The sequence below is a fragment of the Grammomys surdaster genome, unplaced genomic scaffold (assembly GCF_004785775.1).
Source record: "Grammomys surdaster isolate TR1022 unplaced genomic scaffold, NIH_TR_1.0 145, whole genome shotgun sequence".
Taxonomy (NCBI): Eukaryota; Metazoa; Chordata; class Mammalia; order Rodentia; family Muridae; genus Grammomys; species Grammomys surdaster.
The window spans coordinates 586,052-602,423 of record NW_021604603.1 but is presented as its reverse complement, the minus strand read 5'-3'; the positions used below and the strand labels follow the sequence as shown (position 1 = coordinate 602,423).

The 16,372-nt window shown below is 44.6% G+C and overlaps 1 protein-coding gene and 1 pseudogene across 1 annotated transcript in view; both read left to right on the top strand.

Annotated features, from left to right (window-relative positions):
• Positions 1-16,372, top strand: part of Mapkapk2 (MAPK activated protein kinase 2) — a 46,578-nt gene that overhangs the window by 18,004 nt on the left and 12,202 nt on the right. The window lies entirely within an intron of this gene.
• On the top strand, positions 6,633-6,726 carry LOC114618938 (annotated as a pseudogene).

Below are 16,372 nucleotides of genomic sequence, written 5' to 3'. Positions count from 1 at the left end.
CCAGGAATCCTTACTGTCAAGGTCTGTGATCTTCCTCTTGCTCCCTTCAGGTTTCTCTGCTGGAATTAGGTAGGGGTGCTGGTGGCTGAGCTTACCTAGATCATGTGTGATGCTATGGTGTTGATGGCTTCCACCATAGATCTGTAGGTGGCGTGCAGCCACCCAGGTGCTCTTGATAATGGAAGGTGGTCGGTGAGGGTTGAGACAGGGAAGGCTTCATATGGGAATAAAACTAGCTGGCTCAGGGCTGGAGAGATGGCTCAGTATTTACGGTCACTTGTTGCTCTTGCAGAGGACCTGGGTTTGTTTCCTGGCAGCTTACAATGGTCTGAAACTCCAGTTCCAGGGGATCTGACACCTTCTGGCCACTTTGGGTATTGCGCTCATGTGTTGCACTTACAGACAAAACACTCACATGAACTAAAAACAAACGACTGTGATGTGATGTGAGTGATGTATGAGTGATGTATAAATTCTGTCCGTCTTCCTAGTTTTTAATGGTCCCTGCATAAGTGCCATCACCACACCACTAAACTCAAATAACAAAGGCTCTCTGTCTCTCTCTGTCTCTGTCTGTCTCTCTCTGTCTTTCTCTGTCTCTCTGTCTCTCTCTGTGTGTGTGTGTGCATGAATTCACTCACCTGCTCCTTGCTCTTGCTGAAGTCATAGAAAAGGAAACGTAAGCAAGGCTTTTCTTTGCTCCAGATAATAGAAGATATGATCTAGGGGCTAGGTGATGTTATGAAGGAAGGGGCTGCTCATTTTTCCAAGCTCTGAAGCAAATCCTGCAGTGTTCCATAGGTGGGAGACATTCTGCAAATATGCATTGCCACAGTAAAGGCCTGAGAAGTTCTCAGTAACAGAAGCAGTTATGCTTTGTGATTTGGACATAAAGGTCTTTGTTTGTCTCTCTGTCTTTCTGTCTGTCTCTCTGTCTTCCTCCCTATCTTTGACTCTGTCTTTCTGATTCTCTCTCTTCTCTGTCTCTCTGTCTCTTTGTCTCTCTGTCTTTCTCTTTCTCTCTTTCTCTCTGTCTCTCTCTCTCATTAGAATCCTATGGCTTACTATTTGAGAAATAACAATAAATACTCCTTTTCTGAGAGAAATGCCTAGTGATTCAGAGACAGTCACCTGAACTGAGCTAACACCTGTTGCAGAGGTTTGAAAAAGCTGTGTGTTTGTTGTGTGTGTGCACGTGTGTGTATGTGTGTGTGCATGTGTTCTGTGGGGAGGGGTTATGGTGGATAAGGGATCCAGCAGGTGGCTTCTGTTAAAGGTGGCCCTGCCTGAAGCTCTTTTGCTTTGTGTTTCTGGGGAAGCTTTGTCCTGTCTTGGAAGCAGTGAATAGCAGCTACATCTGTCGAGCCTGGGAAGTGCAGTTTGCAGTGTGGGGGTGAATGAGCAGTTGGCAGACACTCCTGCTAGAGGCTCAGGCTGCCCAGGAAAGGGGGGAGAGGCTGGGGGTCCTTAGGCAGCTGCTTGCTAATCCTGGCCATGGGAGGAGTGAGATTTAGCCTGCTTTTATCTCTCTGCATTCTTTTCTGACTACAATGCCAGGCAGCTATACTGACCTTTGAGAGAACAGCTAGGAAGAAGCAGGTGACTTGGAGGTTTTCTCCCTTCCTCACTGGCCCCAGGGCTTTGAACAACAGAAGATAAAGACACTCACTTAACTCTTCATATACATAGTGAAATTCAGAATTGTGAATAAATTGAGATAGATTGACTAAAGATTGTGGAAGTTTAAAAATACTTTTTAATTAAAATAAACATTTTTCTATTTTATATGTATCATGTTTTACCTGTGTTTTTGTCCTAGTACCACATACATTCCTGGGGCTGTGGGGGCCAGAAGAGGGTATCAGATCCCCAGGGACTAGAGTTCCTATCTATGTGCTGGGAATCGAACCCAGGTCCTGTGGAAGAGCAGCCAGTGCTCTTAACCACTGAACCATCTCTCCAGCCCCTTTTTTTTTTATTTTTTCAGAGTCCTGATTGGAATGGTTTTTAGAACATTGTTGGTATTGGTTGAAGGTGAATGAATGATTAGTAGATGTTAGGCTTCCTGAGAAATTTCTGGAAAGCCTAACTGGATTCTTTACTTGTAACAAACCTAGGCCAAGCGGGTTTCCAGAGCCAGTTGAGGGCTTCAGTGTTGTTCCTGGGTAACTTGCAGGGGTCTGGTTATTTTTTCTCCCTCCCTCCCCCCCTCCCTCCCTCCCTCCCTCCCTCCCTCCCTCCCTCCCTCCCTCTTTTTTTGTTTTTGAGTCAGAGTTTCTTTGTGTAACAGTCCTGACTGTCCTAGAACTCAGTCTGTAGACCAGGCTGGCCTTGAGCTCATAGATCCACCTGCCTCTTAAGTGCTGGGTTCAAAGGTGAGTGCCACCTCTTTGGCATAGTGTAGTTGTTCTAAGAAAATCTCTACTGAGGGACAAGTGGGAGTCAGCTTCCTCCTGGGGTTGTATGCTGGCACTGACGGGAGGCCTGCTGGGAGGATTTGGGCTTAGCAAGGTTTCCTATCTCTGTTGTACTGGTTTAATTGGTTTGAGTTTTTACAGAGGAGTTAGTATGTCCTCAGCAAGGACTAAGTGGGGTATCCTTCATTTTTTAGCTCTTTGGCATGTTCTCTGGTCTCATAAGTAATAAGAGGCCCAGTTACTGAAATGCTCTGTGGAGAAAGGGCCCATACTGGTCCTAACTACTTGTCCAGAGACTGGGGAAGCCATCTTTGATATGAGAAGCAGCAGCATTAGCCACTACTGCCAACTGGGGTTGTGCCTGCAGACTCCTAGCCTCCAGGGCATCTGGAAGACCAGCAGCTGTGACTCCCCAAGACTATTCTCTGGTAGGAAAGGAACCTCCTCACTGAGGTAGAGGTGGGCTGAGGGGTGGAGAGGGCCTGAGCACATGAGAGGAATGTGGGATGACTCCCCCATCAGCTGAGGATGCATCACTGCTAATGGGAGAAGACCTTTAGATAACTTCCAGATGAATCGGTCATGATGGAAACTTAATCCCCTTGTGGAGCTTTATGTATTTGGAAGTCTTCACTTTTTCCAGGTTGTGGCAGGCAGTGTCAGCTTTTTACAAAAGCCCCTGAAGGCTAGGAAGCAGGGCAGTGGCTGAACCTAATGCTGTAGTTGCTGCCTGTCTATCACCTTCTGGTCAGTGCCTCTAACTGTCTTAGGGTCCCAGTCAGAATGCAGTACACTTGTATGGGGAAGAGCTGACATTGTAGCACCATTACCTCTTTAGGCCTAGCCTTGTGTCAGTGCTCTTCTTGCACTGTGGTTCATCTGGATAGAGATGTCATCCTGCTATTTTGTGTGATGAAGATCTCAGGTTTCCTTGGTGACTGGCAGTGTTAATCCAGGGTAGGAGCAGGATGGCCCCACCCCAGGCACCGCAGGGACTTCCTCCACGCTCTCCGTTGTTTTGTTGCCATGATAAAGCACCTTGACCAAACAAAAGCAGTTTAAGGAGAGAGTTTATTTTGGCGTACAGTTTCAGAGGGGTGAGAGCCCATCATGGCAGACAGAGGCATGGTAGCCATCAACTGGCCTGTTGGCAGGAGTAGGAACTGAGAGAGTACTTCTTGAAGTGCAGAGGAGAAACTGGAAGTGGAGCTTTTAAACGTTCAAAGATCCCCAGTTACTATTTTCTACTCCAGCTAGGCTGTGATCTCTCCAAACAGTGCCACCATCCGGGGACCATGTGTTGAAATGCCTGAGTCTATACTGGAAGTTTCTCATTTAAACCACCTCTAATCTGTCACTCACTACCCATCTTTTATCTCATACCCATGGCCTAGCAATTGTTTTGCTTTGTGAGACATTTTTCCTTGAAATGTATATTCCCTCTAAGATCCCGAGTCCAGAAGCCCCTGAGGGTCAGGGTCCCCGGAAACCAGAAGGGCAAGGATGAGAGAGAGTTTGGCCAGTTGTAGGCATTGATAGTCAGGAGGGGTTCACTGATGTCCTGTGCTTTTCTGGGGAGACCCACAGGATCTCCTCGTGACAGGCATGTCTTAGATCATCACATACACAGGGAAGAAAATGGTGAAAGTAACTTGTCTGTAATTTCTCAGTAAGCTAATTGTAGTGCTTAAGTTAACACCAGCTTGCTCTGCTTTCCAGCATATTCTTTGGTCTCTCAGCAAAGTCTGTCACATGTTATCTGTGGGGCCAGATTTAGATGATCTGTGTGGGGGCAGAAAAGGTAATCTTAAAGTTACTGAAACTGGACTTTTGAAAATATGAGTGATTTATTTTTTTATCTAGAAAATTTATTTTTTTAAATTCTCTTTGACTTCCATAATATTCTTTGTGCCAGAAACACACACATACACACACACACCCAGAGAGAGAGAGAGAGAGAGAGAGAGAGAGAGAGAGAGAGAGAGAGAGGAAGAGAGAGAGAAGAAGAGAGAGGAAGAGAGGGGTGGGAGAGGGGTAAGACTGGGGCTAAGGGAGGGGGCTTCTGTTTGTTGATTCAGATTTTTGCTGTGGCTCATCTGTAAAGTAGAGCATCCATGGTCAAGGGCTGCTTGGACTTCAGGCTGTTTCTTGAGGAGCCATTGGTGAAGCAGCAGGCTTCTTTTGGCCTGTGTAGAACTGCTGGAGATGAGTGAAGCTCTGATTGACATCTGTGTATTTGGTTTCTATTTAGAAAAGTGATTTCTAGAGATGTTATAAATTTGGTCTGTCACATGTGCTCTAACCACTGCAGTGGGCGCTGATCTCTTCAGCCAAGGCTGGAGTGGGCAAGACTTGTTTCTGACTGTCACATAATGATGCAGCTGGTCCCATAAGAGCAGGAATTGATGACATCAAAGGCCTGAGCACCAACCTTACATTTGCTCTGTGATGGCTAGAGTTGTGTGTCACTGGGTCAGCCTGGCCGGCCTTTCACAGTTCTTGCCTTGAGAGACCCTTTGTGGGTTGAAACGAGCACTCTGTACACTTTCTTCCATGACCTCCAGCTACCTCTGTGTCCCTTGTGGTCCTGGAGCCTGGCTGTTCTTTCTCTTTTACATGGCAGTTTACTGAGATGTGTCTAACACTGTCTGCCCAGCCACCTCACTCGCACTAGCCATCTGCCGTACTGTTCTGTCACCCTTTCCACGCTGAGCTGACCTGTCTGAACAGTTCACTGTATTTGCGGGGCACATTTCAGAGTGGGTTAGACACCAGCGCATTTCACCCTGTACTTTCAGCATGCATATGCTAATGTGTGCGGGTCTTTTTGGGGGGAGGGTAAAATGAAATAGCGATGAGATACAAAAATCTTAATTTGATGAAGCTTGGCAGGGTTTCCATATACAACCCCAGTCCCTATAGCAAAAGCTTACCACTCTAGTAAGTTCCTCCATTTCCCCTCTCAGCCATACCAATATGTACCCCTTTACAAGATGGATACACACTCACATATACCACTCCACTTGTGTATGTGTGTGTTTGAGTGTGTATGCGTGCACGAACTGTGGTATGAGGTTTATCCACATGGCTGCATGTGTTGGCGGTCTGTTACTCCCTGTGCCGAGTCCTGAGCCATTGTGTGGGCATGATAATTTGCTTATCTTTTCTCCTATGGACGGATATTTGGGTTGTTTCCAGTTTTGAGAACTGATGAACAAAGCTCCAAGTGCTTCCTACACAGGTCATTTTCTTGTGAGCCTGATGTTTTCATTTCTCCTGGGTAAGTAGCTGGCATGTGGTTACTTGGGTACTGGAGGCTGCTGCTTGTTTCTGGCCAACTGCCCTGTCTTCTGACTGTCTGAGATTAGGGCGAGCCCACTCCTCAACCGAGTTATTCTCTCCAAGATGGTGGGCTCTCTTTGGAGCCCGCCCAGCTTTTTCAGGGAGAGGAAAGTGGCAATCTTAAAAGACTTTACTATTGCTGACCTGCTTGCTGCTACTGAGAAAAATAGGATTTAGTCCCTTTTTGGTGGCACCGTGTGGGGTTTTAGGACTGTCTGCTTTGAGCCCTTGACTCTATCTTGAGGGCTGTCTCTTTAGGCCTATTGCTCTAGTTTTTTGGACCATTTCTCTTGTGTTGTGGTCCTCAGATCTGCCGTAGCCTGGTTATTCTCTTCTGAGGAGGAGCACAGTTTTCACAGTGTGGCCTAGAATTAAGCAGCGGCACCCTGGATGTGGTTCTTGTGTGTGCAGAACGTGGGGGACACTATGTCACATCAGATGAGTTAATGTTCATCAAAGTGCTGCCCATCTGTCTGACGTTGCTGTTAAGACACTCAGTGTGATGTCATGTTGGACCTTCGATACTAAAAACGAGCTGCATGTGCTCTGTTCACCGTTGCATCATTTAATCCTTGCTTCTCTCTGAGGAGAAGGCTACTGTTAAAATTAGCTTTATCAGGACTCTGGTTTAAATCAGCCTTTCTTAGCTGTGATATTATTGATGCATCTTTGCGGTGGGGGCATCTTTGTGGTGGGGGCGCAGGAGACTTGGGGTCGGGTAGAAGTTGATGTTGTCCTATGCTTTGTAGAAATTAGCAACATTATGGCCTTCATTACTTAATAGATGCAGCTTGCAGTGTGCTCCCCAAAGCAGTGATAGTAAACATTTTTGGCAGATAACTGCAGAGGGTGCCTTGGGGCACCCTCTGTTTGGTGCTACCACATTCACTCAAGATGAAACTATACAGAGAAGACCAGCATGGCCCCTGCACAGGATGTGCACATCCATGAAGCAATCCATATTTTTAAGTTTTGTTTCTCCCTCACTTTCCAGAGGATGGGTCTCTGTTAGGTTTGTGGGGCAACATTGCCCTTGGAGGTCACCGTGTAGAGCTGGGATTGGAGTAATTTGTTCCTGCCTATCAGGAAGTAGAATAAAGTGATCTTGATGGGGGGCGGGGGCAACCTAGTTTGAAAACAGGTCCAAGCTGTTGCTTTTCCTAAAGCTAGTCACTATGGGTCTTTGTTATGCATACTTACTTCCAAGTTACATGTTTTGTGTCATCTTCATTTTCCAGTGTTCATGAGTTTCACATATTACAGGTTAAGTACTAGTCCTCGGCAGCACAGCTCAGCTTTCAGCCGCCGTGGTGTGTTAGCATTGAGTAATTGTGTGGAGCGCACAGGTCACTGTGTGTGTGGTAGTATTGTGGGCAGTGACGAATCATCTATTTACAGTCAGTTGGTTATTGGTCTGCAGGCCATCTGGGACCAATTCTGTTTCTTTGTTGTCTCCTACTGACAAACTCATGGCATATTTTGATATATATTTGATACATATTTAGACATTATCACTGTCTCCATTAAGTGGCTGAGGGTAGTGTAGATTGAGAAAATAATCATTGGTTAAGGGCAGGCAAGATTGAAGTTGGCATTTGAATTAACTTCAGACCTATGCCTTTAGTCACAATTTTCTACATTCTTCATTTTTCTTAGAAGTAGTGTAATAACAAAAACTAACAAGTAAGTTTATTGGGGGAGGCACAGATCTAAGCACAGTTTTATTAATACCTCCCTGAGGTAGATACATTATCGTCCCATTCTGTGTCTAAGGGAACTGGAGGCTTGGTGATAGGAAACTCCTTTGGGCCACTGCCCAGATGGTGGCAGACCTAGGCAGGCAGAGCCTTAGCTCCCTGGTGCCTGGAGCTGATTCCTGTGACAAGGTTTCTTCCTCCTCTGCTGTTGTAGTGACTCTCTGGAAATACCAAAAGGACTTTGGGAGGTGATTTTTGCCTCATGTTTTCTCCTACTGCGTCTTAAAACAGGAACCAAAACCCCTGTTGCCTAGCACACTGCTGGTCTTCTCTGTCTGTTCTTTCGGCCCTTGCAGGTTTGATAAGCTTGTTGACTTGCTGTCGATGATTTCTTCAGTCAGCTCAGTGGTAAAATTTTAGTGGCCATGGATGCCATTCTTTGTTTTGTCATGGGGCTGATTTTCTGAGTTAGTCAGCAAGCAGATGTTTATGGAATACCTCTCAGGTGCCGTGTATTGAGGGCTTAAGACTTGGAATCAAAGAATGGACAAGACATTGCCATGGTCTATGGTGGGAGAAGACACATACTGTGATTTTAGCTTTTGCTTTGTTATGACCAAACACCTTAGCAAAAACCATCCGAGGAGGGGTTTGTACTGGCTCAAGGTTCAGAGAATCCAGTCCACAGTCACTTGGCCCCATGTGCTTCGAGGAAGAGAGCTGTTTATGGGGACTAGCAAGATGGGGAGCCGGTGACAGACTCCGTCCAAGGACTTACCTCTTTAGTGACCTGCTTTCTCCAGTCAGGTCTCAATCTCTTAAAATGTCCGGAACCTACCTCCCAAAATAGCATCACCAATGGGGGTGCCTAAGCATAATTGAGTAACTTTTTGAGGAAAGAAAGATAAGTCACTGGCCATGGTTTCTCAGGGAGCTCAGACTGGATGTTGAAGGCCTAGCTGATGATCTACCTCAGAGCTTTGCTAGAGATGGTGCATGTAAAACAGTGCATCTGTTTGCTCTTTCCCTTTAAACAAGCAGTAAAACTCTGTACCCTCTTAGTCGGTACGCTGTTAGCACTTTTGATTGTGGTATGTTTCCTTTCCCATGTTTAGTGTGCTATAGTCTGAAATCCAGCCTTCGTGCTAGGGGCAGAGTAGCGATGGACATCCCCCCATTTCTGCCTCTGTTCCCAGCGGGGGGCCGCTTCCTCCCTGATCCTTTTTGACTTTGGCTGCAGCTACTAGTTCCTACACAGAGGCTCTCTGCTCTCATTTTCTGAGCCAGCACCTCCTCTGCCCTGCCTGGCTTGCTAGTGGTTTTTATGTCTTGGGACCCATTTTTCAGTACCACACTTTCTCTGTCATTAGAAATACTGGTGATACTTGATCTCATATTTCTGATGCTACTCCGATAGATAGGGGAAGTAATTTTTAAAAGTTTAAAGAAAAATCAAAATGGAGATGTTTTAATTGTGGAAAGAAAGGCCATTTGGAAAGGGATCGTAGACAAGGTGTTCCTAGAAATGATGTTTTTTCTAGAGATAATCCAGAAAGAAGTCCTCCCTCAGCCTTTCTGAATATGCAGATGGTGTGGTGAAGGCCAGCATTGGACTAATGACTGCAGATGAGCAAGGGATGAGCAAGGTAACCCTTTGCCCTCAGGGCTTCCCAAAGGCCAGTATCAAATTCCATTCAGTCATTCCCTGTCAGCATTGCAGAAATTCAACGTAGAGCAATTAAAAGATTTAATGCCTGTTTTTAAAAATAACACTGCTCTGGATAGAATCAAGATCAGAACAGCTCAGTAGATGAAACAAAAAACTCGAGAGAGACCAGACAAAAAGTATTTTGGCAAACTGCTATAAATGATCAGAGACCAAAGCAAATAAATGGCAATGGAATCGAAGGCTTAGTAGACACAGGAGCAGATGTAACAGTCATTTCACCAAAATCTTGGCATCCAGATCGGCCTCTTCAGAAGGTAAGTATTCAGCTTTTGGGGACTGGAACTTTAGGTAAAACAAAGTACAAAATGGGTCCAGTGTATAAGGCCAGAAGGGCAAACAGGAAAATTAAAGCCACGTGTAGATAATACAACCATGAATTTATAGGGCTGTGATTTGTTGCAGCAATGGAAAACATAGACTAACACTCCTCCAACCTCAGAAACAAACCATAAAATAATGTTTCTGAGAAAAATATTAAAAGGCATTATCAAGAACAGTCATGGACTTTCCAGGTTGTTCATAAGCAGGACACAGAGCTGCGGGGAGACATTGGATAGTAGAAAAAACAGGATGAAATTGGCCTGTGTATTGTAAAGACATGTGGACCTCAGATGGGAACAGGCTATGTGTTACACTGGGGAAGAGGCTTTGTCTTTGTTTTCACAGGGGAAGAAAAGCTGTGGATGCCATCAAAACAGTTAAAGTTTTTATTCAAACAGAAGAGACCTCCTGAGTAGGGAGAGCTGATTGTTCATCAGCTTGGCCATTCAGTCCAAACTAACTGAAAAAGACTAACATAAAAAATAAAAATAAAAATAAAAATAATATTTTCAAATGATAATTTACTAGAGGCATATTTACCTTACTCCGTGTTAGAATGTCAGACTGTAGATTGCTATGTGGACCACACCATCTTGGACCTCAGCTTTTGAGTTTTCTTCTTAAATAAAAAGAATATTTTTGTTGTTTAGTAAGAGATTTAAGGTGTTTTAATTAATTCAAAGCGTTACTACAGTTCAAACTTGTTTTCTAAATCTCTGTTAGGTGATTTGGAGCTAACATAAAATATTTGAGCAGGGCAGTGGTAGCCCATGCCTTTAACCCCAGCAGAAACAGCCAGATCGCTAGAAGTTGTTTTCTAGATTCCAGAGTTACAGTGTTGTGTGCCTTGAATCCCATCACCCTGGGACAAACCTCAGATACAGTTCCTAATTAGTATGTTTGCACACTAGAGAAATCACATACCATGTTTAAGGAATTCATATCCAGGTGGTGGTGGTTCACCTTTAATCCTAGTGCTTGGGTGGCAGAGGCAGACACAAAAGAATTACAGTGATTTAAATTTAAAAGCCACTTGCAAAAGGCAGGCTGAAATTCAAAGTGAATGTCCTTTGTGATCTAAAAATAAATACACTTAAGCCTTAAAAAATAGGCAAACAGAAAGGCGAATATAGGTATATTTATCCACTAAGGTATATTTAGTTTCAAGTTTTCAAATAATTTTTTAAAATTTCAACTGAAAGAATATTTTTTCTGTTGCCAAAAAACGTTTTGCCTAAGGAAAGATATTCTGCCAAAGACAGCCAAAAAAGGAACCCTGAAGAGTTGGCAGGGTTTTGTTTTTATCTTTCCATAGAATAAAAGATACATTTTGCATCATGGTTGGAAGAAAAATCCAACTTGATTGGAGAAGAAGAAAACCACTCACTAATGTTGCAGAAAGCAGAAGGCATCTGAGAACACTGCAGAGGACAGGAGACACCTAACAGCCACAGAGGGGACATTAGCTTGGGATGGTCTCCAAAGGAAGCATCAATTCTTCAAGTTGGGCTGGACGCCTGGAAAGACTCAGGAAACTCAGAAGCAGAACAACGCAGGAGAGACAGCAGATCTTGAGTGAATCACAGCTACCCCAAAGACAATTTTAATTATATAGACTGACTCTTCCTGCATTAAGAAACTGGAACCTCCATTTCAGGTCTCTTGAGAGCAAGGGTAGGAGTTGAGGGGATAGAAATGTCACTTGAAAACGTCAGCACACTACTCAGTGCAATTGTGACTACCAGGGTAGCCCCCTCCCTACTTTCAATTGCAATCCTCTTGGAAAAATAGCTCTACAAGAAGAAAAATTAGCTATGGTAGTACAAAAGCTTGAGAGACAAAAGATAGGAGAAGCAAAAGAACAGAACTGCTTAATTGTGAACCTATGGTACCTAGTGAAATTGAGGCTTCAGATACACAGCCCGTTGGCAGTGGGGAAGAAGCCTGGCTCTCTGGTGTGGAGCTGGGCATGGAGTGCAAGTGCCTAAATGTCTAGTTCTTGTGTGGATTCATAAAGATCTAATTGTACCTTTGTAAATAGAAAGGGGAAATAAGATTAGCTAAGGACACTGGATTATAGAAAACAACTGCTGAATTAGATCCACGTGTATACTTTAAAGGTGTTCTGACAGCAGAGTGGAACTCAGGGAGCGTGTTAAGTTGGGGAAGAGGATTTGCCTATGAAAGACTATTGGTTCTTTCAAAATTGATAAAGATCCGATTGGAGTAATGGAAACTTCCACATGAAAGACATGACTCAAGGAAGGAAGAGCTGCAGAAGGACAGAAAGCAGACAGCACAGAGGCAGATCCTCTGCATGGGGACAGCTCAGCACAGCAGCTGAGGGACAGTCGTTCATCAGACTGGATGGAAAACCGTGATCTTGAAATGAACATTTGCTGAAGACAGATGATCAGGAGTGCAGTTAGGGAGGCTCATCGCAGCATCAGCACCTCATACGGACCTTCAGATTGTTACGTTTGTGAGGCTGGTAATTGTTTCTGATGTGAAAAGTTAAACTGTGTACTATTTTTAGCTTAGACAAAAAGGAGGAAATGTAGCAGGATATTTGGTCAGACTGTGAACCCTGAAATTTACTGAAAAGACCTGTGTCTAGTTGTGGTATGGCTTACCCTTTGCACACACCTTTAATCCTTCTAGCTGGAATATAAACACACCAAACACACACACACACACGCACACACACACGCACACACACACACAGCCCTTTAATCCCAAACAATGAAGGTGAAGTTAGTTTTTAGAAGGAAGGACCTGTATTTGAAAGTGATATCTAATTGAGTGGCAAAGTGACGAATCAGAGAAAGATTTGACAGAATAGGATATGCTAACTCTCCTGAGAATAGAAACCAATTCAGAGAGAGGAGAGAAGGCAATTTTACTGGAGCAGTTGTACAGAGGCAGGTCCCAGATAGAACAATCTAGACATAGAAAAAGACAGAGACTGAGAATGAGCCAGTAGACTAGAACATATTGCCAAAGTTTATATGAGGCCACACAGAGCAATTCAGGAGAAGCTGAGAGAAGCCATTTTGAATCAGTCAGCTTGTAGAGGGTTTTGAGCCAGATCTGCTGAGTTGAACCAGCCCACTAGAGTACAGAAAGAACTAGAAAGGGTGAGAGTATTCAGCAGCACGTCTCAGAGGCTGAAAACATTCTAGGCCTAGATTAGATTGTACAGAGGCTAGAAGCTTCCATGATTAGGCCTCAGCAGACAGAGTCAATAAGCCTGGAAGATGATAATTACATCAGGCAAATAAAGTTAAACTTATACCTACCCTTGTGGCAGTGCCTCCTGCCTCCTCCTCCATCCTGGGTTATTGTGTTAGAATTCACTTGTCGAGACTTGGCTGTACCTTTTCAGGCAGATTCCCTTTGAGGTTTCTTCCCATTGCAGCTTTCTCTCACCATCCAAATATTGGTTCAGATATTGGCCTAAACTGTAGGTCTACCCACCCCCTCTCCCCCTTCTGAATTTGAACAAGGTTGTTCTCTCAGTGTGGTATCCTTGTTCTTGCTTTTGCTGGGGGTGTCTGTGTTTAAGCATCACATCTTTCCTGGGCAGTCAGCTTAGAGTGGCAACCCCTTTGCTTATGTCTTCAGCTGAGTGAGGGGTGATGTCTGAGTAAGGTGAGACAAGACATTACCACGTGCCCCATTCTTAGAACAGAAGTTAACGTCTCTGCCATGTGTATTCTTGTGTTCGGGGACTTGAGCTTTGTCCTGCATCTGGGCCATTTTTATTAACAATGTGGGGAAGAGTAGCTGATGTCTCCCTCTCAGCCCTTCTCCTGTGTGTTGCAGACAGCTTCTACCTGCTGATTCTTTCTTCCTCTTTTGACCCAGCATTAGAGGTGTTCTGTTTGAATGCTCACAAATCCCTGAGTGTAGACTCCCAGTTTGTAGAGGCTACTTTATCTTTTCCTCTCTTCTTCTCTTCTTCCCTCCCCTCCCCTCCCCTCCCCTCCTCTCTCCTTCCCCTCTTTTCCCTTTTCCTCTTTTCCCCTCTCCTCCCTCCCCTTCTCCTTTCCATCAGACCAGTTTAGGTTTGTGTGCTATGAACTTTATTCAGCTAAAATAAGAGTCCAGAAGACTATGCTGCATTTCACCATTTGAATCAAAACCTGACCCTTGCTGTGACAGGGCAAATTGCCTCGACCTCCTCCTTCTATAATGAAAGAGTTCTGCTGATTCTTACCTACCAAATACTAAAAAAATTTGTCATTTTTCTGCCTGTTCCTTGAACTTTAGCCCAAGGTCAACTTAAAGAGTTTGGCACGCCTCCTTTCCAGCAGGCTCTGTCTGGATTTCTGGGAACGATGCCTTGTGACTTACTGGAAGCTGTGGCTGTTGCAGTCTGTCCATTTAATCAGTTAATCAGGGTCCATTGCCACTCCTCTACGTCAGGCTTTGCACTGGGCCTCAGAAATGGAGCAGCTCTGTGTGTGTGTGTGTTTGTGTTTGTGAGTGTGAAAGAGACAGAGAGGGAGAGAGACAGAGAGAGAGAAATGAGGCATTTCAAAGGCCTGGGAACACTGCAAGGACAGTGTCTTAGGGTTTCTATTGCTGTGATAAAACACTGTGACCAAAACCAAAGTTGGGGAGGGAAGGGTTTATTTCCTTTTTTTTGTTGTTTTTGTTTTTCAAGACAGGGTTTCTCTGTGGAGCCCTGGCTGTCCTGGAACTCACTCTGTAGACCAGGCTGGCCTCGAACTCAGAAATCCTCCTGCCTCTGCCTCCCAAGAGCTGGGATTAAAGGCGTGTGCTACCACCACCCGGCAAGGGTTTATTTCTTAATCTTCCACATCACTGTTCATCATCAAAGGAAGTCAAGACAGGAACTCATATGGGCAGGAACCTGGAGGCAGGAGCCGATGCAGAGGCCATGGAGGGGTGCTACTTGTTGGCTTGCTCCCCATGGCTTGCTTAGTTTTGCTTTCTACAGAACCCAGTACTACCAGGCTAGACACAGCTCCACCCACAATGGACTGGGCCCTCCCTCACTAATCAGTAATTAAGAAAATTCCCTTCAGGCTTGCCTACAGCCCAGTCTTATGGAGGTATTTTCTCAGTTTGGGTTCCCTCCTCTCAGATTAACAAGCACAGTGGAGATGACTAGGATGGATGGGGGACATCAGGAGTAAATATTGATGCTCAGACTCCTTAAAACTCATGGGAAAAACAAACCATCAGACATATACCAAAGAACTTCAAGGTTGGAATGTGACTCTTAGATTGATAATTTACTTCCTGGTTGGCTTTGGGCAAGGGGCTTCATTGGGCCTCAGTGGCCATCTTTGTAAGTGGAGCCAGCAATAGATTGAATCCTGTGGGACTCTATGGTAACAATATTGTCTTGTCTTACGTAACTGGCACAGGATAGTTTCAGTATAAATGAAAATTCTTCATTTTGTCTGTAGGTCATAATCATCTATTGGAACAGAAAGAATGTCTGTTCCCCTAGGCTTTCACCCTCCTAACTAGACTAGACTACTATTTTTCTGCCATTAATACTACGATCAAAAGCAACTTAAGTGTTTATTTTGGCTTATGATTCCAGAGGGCTAGAGTCCAGAATGGTAGGAAGGCATGCCGTGCCTGCAGGGGTAGGAAGCTGGCTGGTCACATTTCTTTGGCACAGAGGAAGCAGGAAAAGGAAGTTGGGGAGATTGGACACCCTCAGAGCCCACCCTAAATGATAAGTTTCCTCTAGCAAGGCTGCATATCCTGAAGGTTCCTTCCAAACTCTGATTTCATTTTTTAAAAGCAGCACCAACTGGGGACTAAGTGTTCAAATACTCTGAGCCTCTGGGGGTCATTTTTTCATTCAAACCGCCATATGACCCAGGACTCCCGAGAAGTACTGTCTGCATTATGTCAGGGCTCATGTCTACACAGCTGGGAAGCTGTGAGCAGTGGAGTTTGATCTAGTTTATTTTGTCTTCTGTCACATTTTGGCTTCCTTCTCCAGGAAGTTGCATCATTGCCTTCTTACTGTCCTATGTACTTGTGCAGCAGGCTCCTCCTGCCTCTCTATGCTCTCTCTCCATGTTCTCTCAGCTCTGCTCTTTGCCACCTGGCCTGGGGAGTGCACATAACTCTGCCCCAGTGTCAGGTGAGGGGCTCAAATAAAAGGCTTACAGTACTGCTCCTCTTTAAAAGAAGTTTGTACAGACATTAAGGAATCAGACAAACATAAAAAGTAGAAGAAGGAGGTGGGAAAATCCGTGCCTTTCTGTAGGGTCTACTCACTGGTGATCAGTACCATTAACTCTTTATTTTTTTTTGAGATTTTATTTTTATTTTATGTAAATGAATATTTTTTTCTGAGTCCATGTCTGTGCACAATGTGTGTGTAGTGCCTATAGAGGCCAGAAGAAGGTGCTTTGGGCAAGTGACTAGAGTTACAGATATCCATGAGCTATCTTGTAGGTACTGGGAATTGAACCCAGGTCCTCTAGCCTTAAGGCTAGTCAGGGCTCTTAAACACTGAACCATCTCTTGAGCCCAGCACTGTTAATTAAAAATATTCCTCCAAGAAGACCTTAGGCATCCATGAGATTATAATACTCTTTGTCTTCTGTCTTACTGTCTCTCTCTCTTTCTCTCTCTTATTTACAACTTGTGGTTGTGGGAGTCTGTTCTCTCCCTCCACCATATGGGTCTGGGGATTGAACTCAGGTCGTCAGGCTTGACAGCGGGTGCTTTTACCCGTTGAGCCATCTCCCCAGCTTCTTAAGAAACAAAACAACAAAAGCACACAGGGGAGTTGGCCATTCTCTTTAGTATCACCCTTTGTCTTTTCTTTCTTTTTTTCCTTCCTTCCTTCCTTCCTTCCTTCCTTC